The 14,649-nt window shown below is 37.9% G+C and overlaps 1 protein-coding gene across 2 annotated transcripts in view; it reads left to right on the top strand.

The window, feature by feature from the left end:
- kcnh3 (potassium voltage-gated channel, subfamily H (eag-related), member 3) overlaps positions 1 to 14,649 on the top strand; it is a 605,399-nt gene that overhangs the window by 470,237 nt on the left and 120,513 nt on the right. The gene's annotated exons all lie outside the window — the stretch shown is intronic.

Genomic DNA, 14,649 nt, shown 5'->3' with positions numbered 1-14,649 from the left:
CATGTTTTGAGGCTAGCCAGTAGAAATGTTGATTGTGTCATGTTAGGGGTTTTATCCTAAAAAAAATGGGTGATATAATGGGTAGCTAGTAGCTACCTCACCAATCCAGGGATCTGGGTTCAAATCTGCGCCTTGTTTCTGTCTGTACATGTTCTTTCATGTTCATGTGAGCTTTCCTTTCATTATTCATGTCCTGAACACATGCTTGTTTGGTTAATGGCCTGCTTGCTGTATAGTGACCTGGCATGAGTGAGTATAGTTGTCTTTGTGAGAGTTCCTACTTTAAGCCAAGAGCTGCTTTATCAGGCTTTGGCTCACCTTGTACTAATGGAAGCAGACTCACAAACAGTACAGACAAATGTTCACCTTTTGTTGTCCTAAAACCCAAAAACAATGAGACTTTTTCCAGTATGGCATCTTTTAAGATCGAAGTGAGAAAAAGAAAAATCGGTGTAACTGATTAGATGAGAGAACACCACCAGAATTAATGCTTGGTAGAACACCTTGAATTACAGCCCAGATGTATCTCTACTACCTTACAGAATTGTTTAAGCTCTTACAAAATATTCAGTGACCCTTGACAAACTGAACAAATCAAGAGATTCCAAAGAGTTGTGGTGGGATTTACATTAGGCCAGGGCTCTACCTAGGTGGTTTTTAGCAAAGCATAAACACTCTTTCACCACCTAATAGCTCATGTGTGGTGAGCACAGTGGCTCAAAAATGGCTGGAATCACACTAACAGGATGGATACTACACATAAGTGGTGATTGAAGTGGCTCCCCACTAACTATGAAAAGCACACTGAGTAGCCAGAAAATCACTATATAAATATAAAGAATTATTATTATTATGGTTTAATGATTCTTTTTTATTTCCAACCTTCCATATTGGGCAGATTTGTGGAGCACTTGTGATATTGCTGTCATAGGCTAATAATGAGCAGTCTTGGCCATGAAGGCCTTTAGCTCCTTTAAAGTTGCAACTGGCCACTTGTTAGCTTCTCCATCTTGCTTTGTTCAGTTGGAGAATGGCTGAGCTAGGCAAGATCTAGCAATGGTTGGTGCAATGCGCCTTCCAGTTCTGGGGCTCTTGAGTTTACTCTATGGGATACTTAAAAGCTTTAGAAATCTTTTTACACCCCTCTTCTGACATGTGACTTTATACCATTTTATTTTGAAGTGTACCTGCTCATTAAAAGTGTACTTCCAAGCAGTAGAATCTTCTACAAGTAGCTGATTTTAAGACTGTTGGGTGACTATAAGGAGATTGATTATACCTGATCAAGTTTATAATTGCAGTTACAGGCAGGTGCTCACTTATCCAAGTAAAGCGTTTCCTGTGTAGTAGTAAGTAATTTTTTAGAATGAAGTTTTCATTTAGATAATGTCAGTTACTGTACATTATATAAAATGCAACAAGCCTAATTTAATTTGGTTTTATTTTCAATGTCATACAACTAAAGGGGCACATGTTGCAAGGGGTGTTCATTTTCTATAGCCACCATATGACATTAGGTACTAAATTATACCCCATGTATTCTGTTTCATGAAAAGCTTTTTGGTATGCACATTGCCATTTTTGAAGGGATTTTCAGTGACAAACTAATGATCTTTGTAAAGCTTACAGACAAGCCAAGATAAAACAGGCAATATCTGGTAAATTATTCTATAACAATTTATCTTAGAAAAACACAGCAATTATCCCTAATACTTTTTATTAAGTACAGTTTTCTACCAGCTCTTTTAAAATGTGAATGAATAGTTACATTCTAGTTTTCAAAATATAAGTTCTTTCGTTTTTATTGTGATTATCTTTTCCAGTACTCAATTTTATTCCTTTGTCTACCAGGCGGCAAAAAAGCAAGTATTCACTTGTTGAACATAAAATGAAGATATGCGGAAGGGTGTATCCAGAATAAATAAAAAAAGATTTTAATTTAAACTTCATGAAGATCTGAGTTAATGAAAAGTTACTTGTGATATCATGTTAGAAGTAAAGGGATGAAGTCCTCAGAAACTGTGGTCATCACAGAAGAAAAACTTCATACTGCAACCAAATTTTGCCTTCCTGACTTTAGAGAATCCCTTATTATTGTGAGCTCTCTGGGTGATATGATTAATGATATGATGTGAGTAATGCTGGAAGTTCTAAACAGACCAGCAAAGGAAGTGTAGGACAGATTTTCACAGTGTGACAAATATTCAGTACATTTAAGGTAGACTGCGGACAATTGTTGTAATGGAATAATGTTTCCTTTTAAAAGAATTTGTACTCAGAGACAAATATAAATATCTTGCATTAAACAATATCCTTGCAAAGATTTTGTTTTTATTTGAAACCATTCCTACAGGAGCCTAAAATGCTGATATAATTTCACTGACTTGCACCACATATGAGAATTAGTAAGTCTGCAGGTTATGCGACAGAGGTCCCAGATCCACCAGAATATATTGACAATATTCATGATGAACAATGACTCAGATGAGAATCAGTCTAGCGGCATATCAGATATTGTATTTCAGTTTGTACCCCTGACCCTATCATTACTTGTTTAACACTCCTGCAATCTGAAAATGTTTGTGCCTTTGAGATATACTGGTGCCCATTTTGTTACTTTCTAAAAAGTGATATTTGATACAAAGAGAGTTATAATATTTACAGTATCAAATAAAGAATTATTTAGGATCCCTAAGGCTCTTTTTAAATTTTTGAAAGGGTTATATGTTTTTATAAACAGGTCAAATGTTAAAAGATGGCTCTGACACTATGTTATCCATATGTGATTAAATGGGTCCAGTAAGCAGACCATGTTAACATTAGATGAGGCAATCAGGTAAAGTGACTACAGCCATTATTTTGTAATGCCATATCCATTTCCAAACCACATGATCTCCAAAAGAAATTAAATTTACCATTTGACAGCATGGGTTAGCCCCATGCTGCTGGGTCCTACTCCTGTTTTTGGGAGCCCCTTGAACCTGACACCATTGCTAATGTAACCAGATTAGCATGGCAGATGAAGAATAACACACCACAAAGAGAGCGAAGGGTGTAAATGTGCTCAGTGCTTTTAATTAAAATAAATCAAAGCAACAGTGCCCAAAAGTGCAGTGCAAAAAATTCCTAAATAAATACATAATCAATAAAAATAGTGGAAATCCACGACACAAAAAACTTAAAAGAAGACTAAAAATCAATGCCCAATGGGTCATTGTTTCTTCCTGACTTAGACGAGTCCAGAATGGCTCCCTTTTCATCTCCCCAGCCCACCCATAGCTCACCCATAGCTCACTCAGTTGGCAGAGACACTAGCAGCAGCAGTCCTCTACTCCTAACCCCCATTCTAGCTGCCTCGAGCAGCATCAGCCAGACCGCTCGCAGTCAGTTGTCCTCCCATCTTCCTTCACACTCTTGTAGTTGTTCCTCGGATCCCTGAGGGAGGGTACCACCTCAATCGCACCCGTTCCTCAAGGAACCGTCAGTGGGTACGATCCACCCCTAGAGCACCAAACCTTTGCTACTATGTGGGGCAAACAACTCTGCTGCCTTTCCACACAATGGCTGGCTGGCTAGACCTGCCTCTCCACCTGCTGCTGTTCTTACGGCCCTTCTCTATGTTCTGTCTCTTTTCTGTTCTCCCCCTCGCACTTCTTTTTTAAAATGGAGATATGGCACAGATGCTGCACTCTGCAGCTCCCAGTGTCATTAGGGTCACATGTGATCCTGCACCTGTGCACGAAGTCATATCGCACACGGGAACCACTCTCACCTTGCTACCACGCCCCCACCTGAAGACAGGAGTCTGGCGATTATTTATTTAAAAGACGCCAGTCAGCCGCAGACCTCAGTTTATCACACACCATTTGGTACTGGTCTGTGCATCTTTAAAGGCACAGTATATGGAAAATAGTATGAACAAAACAAAAGCCTCCTTGCATAATATGTAGTTGTATTCTTATTTTACTTCAGGTTTTGTGAGCTAAACCACATATATTCTACAAAGTAAATATGTAAAGAAGAACATTCTTCATTGTACAGACTACCTGAAGTCTATTCACAGAAGATAAAATGGTGTGTGGTGTGGACTGGGGAAGGCAAGCATAATTTGCACATGGGCAACAAAGTCGTCTTAGAGAAATTGGGAAAGGCAGGGCAATCTGGATGTATAGGGTGGTCCAGATCTAATTATGCAACTTTTAATGCAATGCAGGAAAACAATACAAGACAAAAGAATTGCTGCTCGACTGACAACCATCTTCCCGCCATTTTGGAATGCAGGGCAGGTGCTGCCATCTATCGGCAAAAAAATAATTTTTTGTGAATTCTCTATGTAATAAACTTGAGTTATAGTGTAATGAAAATTTGAATAATTAGATCTGGATCACCCTGTAGACTTGGTGGTGGCAACCAGGAAAACATGCATGGAGGAGGATGCAGTCAGAATTGCACCTTATTCTTACTGAAAAGTGGGACATGAAAGGAAAATATTATTCAAGTTGTGAGATAAAATTGAAAGTTAAAGAGGATAATATAATAATTCTTTGCATTTATATATATAAGAAAGTAAGGAGATTCTCTGAGAGAGAGGGAATTTGAGAGGAAAGAAAAAAATTATTGGGATGCTGTGGGATGTGACAAAATGCAGAAAACGAAGAGGAGGCGTTGGAAATGGAGACAGAAAGGCCAGCAGGAAAGCAGAAGGCGGTTCAGAAGGAAAGTTGCCCTGGATGATTTGAAAACAAGAGGTCTGTCCCCTAAAGATGCTTAAAACCATAGAAACTGAAGGGAGGAAATTCTGGAAGCAACACTCAAACACATAATGTCCACCAAACAACTGTTTTTATAGTTTTATACTGTAAGTATCAATATGTCATCACCAGGAACAATCAAATGGTTAATTATGAAATTCACCTGTTGACACAACCTGAATAAATATGAAATTCCAGACTTAAATATACTTGAAAATAAATGTCATTTCCTCTGTGACAGGAACCAAAAATATGATACAGTAAATATAATAGTTATTACCACAAAACAAAAATTGAATTACTCTGACTTTTACAGATGGGTACTCATGGGGAACAATTAAGTGACTGGGGGTTTTTCACCACTTCAGAAATTAAAATATTTAGTTATCTAAAAGTATGGCACATTTAATCTTCCATAACATAGTCAAAGTTTGTGTTAGCCAACCAGGTACTTTAGATGCACAACTTTTTATATTATAATGCACACTTTTATAAGCTACACAGATTTAGAGATACAAACAGTGACAGGTTCAGGTATGGATAACAAGGACAGCTGTCACGGGGCACTGTGATAATCTGCCTACTAGGCATTACCAAATTAAACAAAAGTTGACGTTCACAGAGGAAAAAGAAAAAGTTCTTACCTGTTTTGATTGCCAAAGTGCACCGGTGCATTTCACGAGGATTTTAACTTTGCCATCAGCACTTAAGCATGGTGCGGCAACTGGTTGGTGTTCCTGAAGGTTGGGCCTGCTAGGGGACACTCCACATACCTGCCATAAATGCAATTGTTTCCTGCCGTGGATAAAAAGAAAAGTGTGGGGCACTTTAGTTTACTTAATTTAATGCATTCATGCATGCGTTAGTCTGAGAAGGGTATCCCCAAGAAAGAGTCCCGAGGTAAGGTTACAAAGAAAAAGTAACTTACTTTCATAGAACGCATCAGCTTGTCTGAGGGGATGCGCTCAAGTTCATGCTCTTACTCACTCATGTGCACGCAAATTCGCTAGCCCTATTTAATCTATCTATCTATCTATCTAATTCTTGCATTGCATGGGTTGAATGGAGCACCTGTGCAGAATGTACGTGATTGGTGTTAGACAGCAGCATGTTGCCGGATTGGCTGTAAAATTTGTAAACATTTTCTTTTTGTATAGAAGTATACTGTAGATATCTCCTAGTTGTAGCATTGTTTTGGAACATTTTTTGTTTTTCTTGTATATACACTATTTTTTATATTGTAGATATTTTTGAAGATTCATGGGACTGTTTTTTGTGTAGTTTCTTTCTGATTGTTTTTTTTTTTTTCTTTAGGAAGGCTACAGTTTAGTGTATATAAATTTTTGTCTTTAGTTTTCATTTTGGGACTGGCAAATTCATTGTAAATATCATTCACCCTTTTTGATTGGGACATTTTTTGTGTTTATTTTTTTTTTTTTTGCACAAAAGCCACTTTTGTTTCTGGAAAATACCATGTTTTGTATCCATGTCTCCATGTCTCTTATTAGTATAGATAAGGGTCTTATGCTCCATAAATCGCATGGAATGTTCACATAGGGGTGCTGTTTTTGTAACTGAAGGGATACGCTTCCATCAGTTATCAAAGTCCAATATTGACTGCTTGCTATGGACAACAAGGGGTACCGTCACCCCCAACACCGAATTAGCTTTGGGCAGCACTAGATACTGTAAACAAGCGCTTTATAGCGCCCGACCCGGCATAGAATACGCAGAGGCACGTGTTCACACTCAAGGTCTTTATTTTTCTTCAGCTGTTTGACACGTCTTCCCCGTGCCACACAGCCCAAACACAGTCCCAAACACAAATACACAAAGAAACCAAACACTTTCCTGCTCCACCACTCCTCCCAGGCAACCTCGTCCTCTTCCTCCCGATTCTGGCCTCGATTGTTGGGAGGCAGGCCCTTTTATGCCCCTCCCGGGAGTGATCCAGGTGCCTGACCAGCTGGTCTTAATTGCACCTCCGGGTGGGGCTGATAAACCGTCCAGTGTGGTGGCTGGATCTCTGCAGCACCCCCTAGCGGCCACCCCATCTCCCAACCGGGCTGCTGTGGTGGACTCCATGTCCCATGGAGCCACGGGGGAGATTGAGGAGGAATCCACTGCCAGGGAGACTGCCCCCAAGCGCCCCGGGGGAGGTATTGCAAAGTCCATGATGGCTCCCCCGGGACGTATGCATCAGAGGCGTCCCGGCCGGGCATGGGACCCGGCTGTCCGTCACAATACAAACAATAACATTTACGTGGATGAGCACATAATTCTGTTTAAACGTATAGTGAAAGTGTACTGCACATGGCTGTATACTTTGTCTTGCTTGTTCCCTAAAGAATTTAGGAAATATTACTATATTTATAGAAGTGAAGTCAAATTAAGAGAATGATATGATCAGTTGACAATGAAGAAGTGGAAAACGAAAACTCCACTTATGGCAATCTACAGGAATCTTAAACATGCAAAGCTAAACTCTGGCTGCTCTAGGATACCTGTTCTCTCTCCTTTTAGGTACAGCACATATTAGTGTGCATGGCAGTATAATTGTCTAATGGTTTAATGCTAAAATATCTCAGATACTGTGATGTTGAAGTCCATGAGCATATGGCCACAGCAGGTCACTGCTCCTAAAGTCTACATCCTAGCAGCTGTCCTGCATCGGCACATAATCCACTGTCTGGGACACACATTTCTACTTAGCACTGTCAGGGACAATGCTGGCATGCTTCATATCATCCTTAATTTGATCCATTCACCAGTGCTTCGGTCAGCCTACTGGTCACCGACTGCTTGAATTGAACTCAGCAGAATTATCCCAGATTGCATTGACTTTACTGATTGCATCAACTTTGTTGAGCATAAAGTATATATTTTGTAATTTTCCAGTTGAAGATATTTTTCAAACTCATGCTATACATTAATTTTCAGTGGGAAACTGTGTCATTCAATGAAATATTCTTTAAAAATGTGAAAAATAGTGTACCTGTACCTGCAATTAAAAATGGCGTCTTTAGAGTACCAGTCAAAATGTGAAAACCAAAAGCCTTACAGCTTATTAATGTCCACTTTGAAGTGTGAAAGGTTTCAGAAAAAAAAATGTTTTCCACATTTCATCAAATGAAAATTGTAAATAGTATATTTTATAATATTCTTGGCACTATTTTCCTGCTCAGTTGTCTATTCACTGACACCATCATGAGTGGATTTTTCTTATAAATAATGAAGTAAAATAAAGCTTCCAATGAGAGCAAGTACAAGTTATACTCAGCATAAAAGGGTGTCAATAATGCAGAAAAATGACCAAGTGCAGTTCAAAACTGGGCAATGGCAAACTGGAACACCTATCTTGAATGTAACCTTGATGAGTGATAAATAGCAGGCCCACTGTTAGCTAAGCTAATAGTAGCCAAGCAGCCATGCAACGTCAGCATAAACCAGAAATTTTCTTGTCAATGTCTTCCTCCCACAACCAAGAAAGTGTACTATCACTCTGCGTTAACCATTAGTTTAAGAATACTGATGAAACTGAAAACTAATACCTGTTCAAGAAACCTCACATTGCTGCTCTGAATAGCAACATTAGTTAGTTTATATTACAAAGCTGAATTAGAAGGGCCTTCAGAAGGTGTACCAGTAGAGCATTGCACCATAAGCACACTGGCCAGTGAGAGGGCACGTGTTACTTTTAATAAAAATGTTGACCGTGTCAGACAAAATTCAGTAACTCTAGTATTTCTATCAACGTTTTGGCGTGGATTTCAGTCGGTGACATCAGCTCACATGTTTTTGTATATCTCCAGTATACCACCAGGAATGAGCTAAATGTGTTGGCTGACACAAGAGGTTTAAGTCTCTGGTGGAATGGCTGCAAGAGCAGCAGACAAACAGCTGGATGGCTATCAAGAATTTATCAATAAGTAGTCTTTATTTTTGTAATTAAAAGGTGCAAATGTTGAGTAGTTAAATAAAATCTGAGATTATACTTTTAGATTTACGTGACCATGCAGTAAAACCAATTGTGTTTAGTTAATTGATATTTTTGCTCATTTATAACTAGAATAAGAATACTTAGAAACAAAATTATATTATTGAAGGATGCTGGAAAGAAGACAGAAAAAAGACATGATGTCAAGAGTAGGGAACAGTTAACATGAAAGTGTAGAGATCAACTGAAACTCAAAGAAGTGGAGCACAATAAAGCACAGAAAAGTCCTGTTCAGAATTTAACAAGAAGGGAGGCAATATTGGCTCCCTGTCAGTGCCGTAGCCATCACTATAAAATGTGGGCTCTTCTAATGTGGAAACAACTAGGTATTAAATATCACTAAATATTTGTTCATCATGTTTTTAATTAAAGTAAATTTTATGATTTCTGTCATTTGTTGACATACAGTATATACTTTTGACCTGTTCTTGTATTTATTTATATAAAAAATGAAATGTGTGATGTTGATTTAAAAATAGAAGGTGACCTGCTGCTGATCTCTTCTTGAGAGGTGATGTGTGTTTTTTTCCCTTCAAAATGATGGCATGAAATTTGAAGGACAAGCAGGAGCCTGAATCCACAACTGAGCTTGTTTACATTGAACTAGGCACATTATTTATAGTACTGATGTTTTCTTTTATAAAAAATGTGCAATACAGAGTATATATTTGAACTTTATTTTACCTGCATGTCTACAAACTAGTTGATTTCATTATATTGCTGACAATTAGATCAACAAATACATAAATAATACAGAACCCTCAGTACTATTCCTATAACAATTTGAAGAGCCTTGTAAAGACAAATATAGCATTTTTATATTTTCATATTCAGCTGCTTTTGTTTATCCAATAGCAAAATGTTTATGTGACAAAGTGCCCATTTCATAAGTGTTATTGCATGAATTTTAGTTCTTATTTCACTTAAGGATATTCATATTATTTAATTCATGAATATGCTTAGGGTGAGATGATGGCACAGTGGTAGTGCTGCTGCCTCGCAGTAAGGAGACCTGGGTTCACTTCCCGGGTCCTTCCTGCGTGGAGTTTGCGTGTTCTCCCTGTGTCTGCGTGGGTTTCCTCCGGGCGTTCTGGTTTCCTTGCACAGTCCAAAGACATGCAGGTTAGGTGCATTGGCGATTCTAATTTGTCCCTAGTCTGTGGGTGTGTGTGCCCTGCAGTGGGCTGGCGCCCTGCCCGGGGTTTGTTCCTGCCTTATGCCCTGTATTGGCTGGGATTGGCTTCTGCAGAACCCCTTGACCCTGTGTTAGGAGATAGCGGTTGGAGAATGACTGACTTGAATATGCTTACATTTATGTTTCAATTCTCAATGTCTTGCAGTTGCATTTGGTGTTGCTGCTGACCATACAATATGACCTCATAGCAAATGGTAGATAATACTATCACCAACAACAAGCTTAATCTCACATTTTCATTGCATTCCATGAAAATAATAGGCATCGTACAGTGGTCTGGGAAGGAGCTGTGCTGACAGGTGTCCTGGGCCAGACAGAATAAGAGTGTTTTTAATCATATGGACCTTTGAGCTTCTTTGGAATTTATGCTGATGGAAGCTCTGTTTTCTTCTCCATTGCCAGCTGAATTCAATTGAACTCCTATTCCTTCTGAGTCACTGATTTACTAAACATGAAGTATGTTTGCTCTTCTAGAGACTGATCTGTCATAAAGCAGTGGTTTGTCTCTCTATAGTAGAACGCTGTGCAGATGAGTTAGAATTTCTACAGTATTTATGGATGGTTGTAATCAGTGTGTGGCTTGACACAGAATTGTTACACTTCTTTAAGCTACCTATAGTTGCCCTGATTCCCAGAAAAGCAGAACATTTTTTGTTTTAATGATTAAAGGTCTATGGCCCTAAAATTCTGTAATAATTAAACCATTGAGTGTTTAATTATCTAACATCTTGCTTTTGTCCATAATCCTGATCTTAGATCCCTTGCCTTTGCTTCCTATCTCAGTAGAAGATATTGTAAACATGGCTCTCCATCAAACTTTGTCAAATGTCATCTCCCCAGGTCTTTACAACAGGATCCAGCCAGCAGAATGTAGTGTTTTCCTAAGGTTAATCCCTTGCAAACTCCTATAAATGAATGAGGATGATGCTGTATGCCCCAAGAGTGATTGTGCAATTCTATGAGACTGAGCTAAGATTCACCTCAGGGGGGCGTTTGCTCTCCACTTCATTTCTCCCTGCACATCAAGAATGTTACCTTTTGTGATCCACCTATTAAACATTCTGAAGCTGAAAGAAATTGCTATGATCCACTCAGAACAGGAGCGGGCATTCTATGAGACACAGGTGGCTCAGTTGGCCAGTTAGTCTGCTTTCTGCTATCTTGAGCCAAACACTATGCAAACAGTTGAAACAGTCATAAACTCCACGATACATCTTATTTCTCCTGAACTCCAATTATATTACTGTGAGTTGGATAGAATCATTCACATTTACATTTCCAGATGCAAATATTACTTCACTTCCTAGACGAATGGAAGAAAGCTCAGTATTGACTTTTTTTTTGTGCCCAAACTGGGAAAGGTTTAATCTTTTCCAGTCTGCTCTGGTACGGTTCTTAAGGGTATTTATTGAGCACAAAGGTACTGTATGTTAAGTTGTTCATATGTTCATGTATTAGACAGTATTGTAGAAGTACATCATGGGTCATCAATTGAGCTGAAATATAATAAATAATGACACTCTTCTGAGATAACCAGAACCTGTCTTCATGCCAGTAGCTTCTTACAGCAGTCACTCTAATCAATTAAAAATTTCATCCCACATTTGCACTCCGTGAGTTCTTGCTTTACTTCATTTAGAACAGATCTGTAATTACTATGGACAGGGTACAACACGGGTCTATTTGGTTTGTGTTATATGCAAGAAAACACTATTGGGACTTGGCTCTTGTGTGGTTGTAACTATACATAATAAATCAACAAATCAATATTTACTCTGATTAAACACTTCATTGAAGCCAGAATTTGTGCAAGTTCCAAAGGAAATGTAACAACTTCCCAAAACAAATAGATCCATGACTCTACTCCAATTGTAGTTTTGGAGTAATTTCAATTCATCTGAACATTTTAGTCTCATCCTCAAAATTTAAAAAATTAAATTAAGCATTTTCCCTTCTTGTTTTGGACTAAGATAACACTAATTGTGAAACAAACTACTGTCAGCAAACATTACTTATTATTTCACTGATGACTTTATCCAAGGCAACTTACAATATTTGAGGTACAACCGGTTACATTTCATTAGTTTATCCTTAAGGAGTACAGGCAGATGAAGTTATTTGCTCATGATCACACAGTGTGAGCCGTAAGATTTGAACGCACAACCTCAGGGTTTGAAACCTTAACTACTAATGATCTGAAAGCCCATTGCATGGGAAGCCAGTGTTTCTCTTTGTAGTATTAATAGCGATGCTAAAATCAACCTTAAACAGGGCGTCATTCCATTGCTGGACATTAAATATATTGCAGAGTACACTACAAATCAAAAGGTGCACATCATCTGTAAATACATGAAGGCTAGCCTCATTAAAAAAAATAATAATTTTGGTCATTGATAGTGCTGCCACGTACCATTTATCTATATTAATATGTAATAAATATATCTGAAAATCAGTTATATAAATCTAAAAATTGGAATCCATTAATATAAAAGTACTGTATGTGGTCATGAATTTGCTGTGTAGGTTCCTTGCACCTCATACATTCATTTTAGGTTAAATAGGCCTGTTATGTGTATGATATACTCATTTATGTGGACATGTCCATTGCGATGGATTGTCTTTCTATCCAGGAACAGTTACACCCAAGGCTCAGTGCTAATGTATTGAACGAAGCTGCTTTCCAAAATTAATGAATTCAGATTTTCTCACTTGCACCACCACACAATCATAACCTAATATACTGTATAAGCATTTATAGTTAAAATACTAGGAGAGAGAGTTTTAATTCTACCTTTTAAACAAAAGTGAGAAAAACTTTCTAGAAATGTATAATGTGCCCATATGTAACTTTACAGTCCAAAAATAAACATGCAGTTAATTTTTGACTAATGCATAAAGAAAAAAGCAAGCCAGCTAGATATACATGATTATAAATATCTACAAAAGCTTATTTAATCTTTGTGAAGTGTCTATGAAAACCTCTCACACATAAATATATGAAGCCCTTATGCACACACCACATTACAAACAGGTCCTTTACACAAAGTGTCCCTTTTTGTGTACAAACAACAGCTCATCTGTGCCTCCATGTGAAGCATGTGCCCACCTTTTTGTAGTCCTGTCTCTGTTCATTACATGGATAGCCACTGTTAGACATTTCTGATAAGAAAATCAAGATCAATGAGCTGAGAGGTATGGCAAGAAAATAGTATAAAATTAAAGAGATAAACTCACAGTTTATAGTAGAGCTGGAAACTTCCTGTTGTTGCTAAGTCAGTGGGTATAGAGCGACTTCTTTCTAAATCAAGGTATAGTGAAATGACAAATACAAGAGCAGCACTGTATCAGATGCAAGCGGGTAAGTGACTAAGTAAGGCACAGTACGTTGTTTTATCACTATTCTTTTAGTTCAGGTCCTGCAGTTCTTTCTGCTTTAAGGTTCTCCAATGGCAGTTTTGGTCAATTTCTCTAGTCCATGCATTTTAAACTACTGCTGCTGGGACTTAAGAGAGACAGCAAAAGATACTAAACAAATGACTTAATACTGAGAGAAAAGGAAAACCTAAAATTGTTGTTACCCATTCAGGAGCTCAGTAGCACAAGGTATCTGAAGTGTAATCATTAATTTACACATATTAAGATAGACAAACACACATACGTAGACCACCACAGCTACTGGGCTCCACACGTTTTAGAAGTGCCTCTGCCTGCTATGGTATCTTTCTGTCATGACACAACAACAGTAAATGCAGTTTAAGCAGTGGAGTCTATGAATATGCAACATGTTAAAACACAGTGGTTATTTTTTCAGGACATGTTTGCACTTCCATTTAGAAAGTAACCTTAATTTTCTTTAGTTATTCTTTTAGACATGCAGTCAGATGGTAGATGCTGTTCAGCCTCCAGGGTGGTTTTACTGTGTTGTTAGGTTGATTTGGGTGTTTTGAATACTGAAATCTGCATCTCCTGTGGTTTTTTGTCATTAGTTCTCTTAATGACAGTCCTTTTAATGGGGTGTGACACACCATTCATTTCAAATGCATATTTTGCAGTACATATTTTCATGAATGTAGCTGCCAGTTCTTTTAAGCTTACATTGATTCCTGCACTACCATCATAACACTGAACAATACACAGCACACACACCACCTATGTCAACATGATGTTCACATTTACCACTCATGAACTAATGCTGTCAAATGCCAACATATAATTTGATGCTACAGAAAGTTTTTTCCCTTGCATTAGGTTACTCTTATTTTTAAAACAGGCTGTTTATTTTTAAAAAGTACACCATACATTTACAGTATATGTCTAATAGGGCTTTGTTAGGAGACTTTGACTATTCATCATAATTAGAAACTCTGTAGGACCAAGTTAACAAGAGCACCTCTGATCTTTGCAGTTCAAAATCACCACCCCTACTTTGATCACCACTTTCATGAGTAGTTCAATTGGTTTATAAATGTGACACTCAGTAAGCAAAATTCACTCGTGGTTGTCTCTAGTTGTATATATTATATTTCTGGTTTCAGCAAAACACATTACTTGTTACCCGCTGGTCTTTCCATGTTTGGCCTGTTTTTGTTGTGAGTGCTGCTGCTAAATTTTATCCGGACTTTCATCTTATATTTACATTATGCACCATATTTTGGATTGGTCAGACTAAGTATGGAAGATATTTTCAGTGTGAACTGAGAAAGTAC

This window comes from Polypterus senegalus, chromosome 6, assembly GCF_016835505.1.
Source record: "Polypterus senegalus isolate Bchr_013 chromosome 6, ASM1683550v1, whole genome shotgun sequence".
NCBI lineage: Eukaryota > Metazoa > Chordata > Cladistia > Polypteriformes > Polypteridae > Polypterus > Polypterus senegalus.
This window is presented reverse-complemented; position numbering and strand designations above follow the sequence as displayed.